Genomic DNA, 2597 nt, shown 5'->3' on the forward strand with positions numbered 1-2597 from the left:
TTCTTCTGGCAGTCCATAGTACTTTTAATATTCTTCTCCAACAATATAACTCAAAAGCATCAATTCTTTTACTATCTTCCTTATTCATTGTCCAACTTTTAAAAGCATATGAGGCAACTGAAGATACCATGTCTTGGGTTAGGTGCACCTTTGTCCTCAAACTGACATCTTTGCTCGTGAACACTTTAAAGAGGTCTTATGCAGCAGATTTGCTGAATGCAATATGTAGTTTGATTTCTTGACTGCTGCTTCTATAAGTGTAGATTCTAGATCCAAGCAAAATGACGTCCTTGACAACTTCAATCACTTCCATTTATCATGATGTTACTTATTGGTTCACTTACAAAGATACTTGTTTTCCTTACATTGAAGTACAATCCATACTGAAGGCTGTAGTCTTTGATCTTCATCAGTAAGTATTTTATGTCCTCTTCAATTTCAGTAATCAAGATCGCATCATCTGCATATCACAGGTTGTTAATGAGTCTTCATTCAATCTTGATGCCACATTTTTCATCTGATAATCCATCTTCTCAGATGATTTGCTCAGCATACAGATTGAGTAAGTGTGGTGGAAGCACACACCTTTACTGATTTTAAACCATTCAGTGTCCTCTTGTTCTATTCTAACAACTGCCTCTTTGTCTATGTGCTGGTTCCTCATGAGCACAATTTAGTGTTCTGGAATACACATTCTTCACAATGTTGTACATAGTTTGCCATGATCTACAAGTTTGAAAGCCTTTGCATAAAGCACAATAAAGTAAACATCTTGCTGGAGTTCTCTGTTTTCAGCCAAGATCCACCTGACATCAGCAATGATATCCCTAGTTTCATGTCCTCTTCTGAATTTGGATTGAATTTCTGGCAGTTCTCTGCTGATGTATTGTTGCAACCATTTTAAAATTATCTTCAGCAAAATATTACTTGCATGTGATAATAATGATATTTCTAAATGATGTTCTCATTCTGCTAGGTCACCTTCCTTTGGAATCACTACAAACATGGATCTATTTCAATCTATTTATTGGTCAAATAACTGTTTTCCAAATTTGTTGGTATATTTGAGAGAGCACCTTCAGTACTGAATCCATTTGTTGAAAGATTTCAATTTGTGTTCTGTAATTCCTGGAGCCTTGTTTTTTGCCAATGCATTCAGAGGAGCTTGGACTTCTTTTAATACCTTTGGTTTTTTATCATCTGCTACCTCTTGAAATGGTTGAACATTGAGCATTTCTTTTTGGTACAGTGACGCTGTGTATTCCTTCAGGCATCATTCAGTACTTTGCCTGATGAATCTTTCAATATCGTAAGTCGAGGTTTGAATTCTTTCTTCAGTTCTTTCAGCTTGAGAAATGCTGAATGTATTAATCTCTTTGGGTTTTCTAACTCCAGGTCTCTGCACATTTCATTATAATAGTTGACATTGTCTTCTCAATGAAAATTTCTGTTCAGCTCTTCTACCTCCTCATTTCTTCTATGCCCTTTAATTTCTCTAGGTAAAAGAGTAATTTTCAGAGTCTCTTCTGATATCTATTTTAGTCTTTTCTTTCTCTCTTGTATTTTTGGGGGTTTTAAAAGTTTTTATTGTGATTTGAGTGAAAGTTTACAGGCCATTCTCTTGGATTTTTAATGACCTTTTGCTTTCTTCCTATAAGATATTCTTGATATCATCTCACAGCTCGTCTGGGCTTTGGTCATTAGTGTCTAATGCATGAAATTTCTTCTTGAGACGGTCTCTAAATTCAAGTGGAATATATTCAAAGTCATATTTTGGTTCTCATGGTCTTGTTTTAATTTTCTTTAGTTTCAGCCTGAACTTGCATATGGGCAATTGATGGTCTGCTCCACAGTCTGCCCCCGGCCTTGTTTCAATGGATGAGATACTGAGCTTTTCCATTGTCTCTTCCCATAGATGTTGTTGTTATTGTTAAGTGCCATCGAGTCAGTTCTGACTCATAGTGACTCTGTAAAGGGTTTCCAAGGAGCAGCTGGTGGGTTTGAACTGCTGACCTTGTGGCTCACAGTCCAGCGATGATCCTACAGCACCACACCAGGAGTCCTTTAATAGATGTAGTCAGTTTTATTTCTGTGTGTTTCATCTGGTGAGGTCCATATGTATAGTCATCATTTATGTTGATTTAAAAAGGTATTTGAGTGGTTTCTTTCTTCTGCATTTGGATGGCAGCGTTCTACCTTACAAAATAAAGAAAGGCTTCATTTATGGCACGCCAGGCAACCCAGTGAAAATATATGTAAAATTACATCAAAATAGCCCAGTCCTTGTCTGTATGGATTTTAACGTGCTAAAAAAGAAACAGTGGACCCCACCTATGTATGGAATGGACCTAATTAAAAGAAATTAACCATAAACTATCAAATAAATATTACTAACACAGCAAAGCTGATGGTGAAAAGTCTTGGTCTGGACTTTACACATGTACTTTTTCCTATAAGTCTGTCAAAGCAGAACCTCAAGAAGAAAAGACAGTACAGAAGAAATATGAATTTATAATGTTTGCCTATCAGGCTCCTGATTATTCATATCAAATGGCTGTACATTTTACCACAGTCTTGTGTAGGAAGACATAATGACC

Source organism: Chrysochloris asiatica, unplaced genomic scaffold (genome assembly GCF_000296735.1).
Source record: "Chrysochloris asiatica unplaced genomic scaffold, ChrAsi1.0 scaffold00029, whole genome shotgun sequence".
NCBI classification, from domain to species: Eukaryota; Metazoa; Chordata; class Mammalia; order Afrosoricida; family Chrysochloridae; genus Chrysochloris; species Chrysochloris asiatica.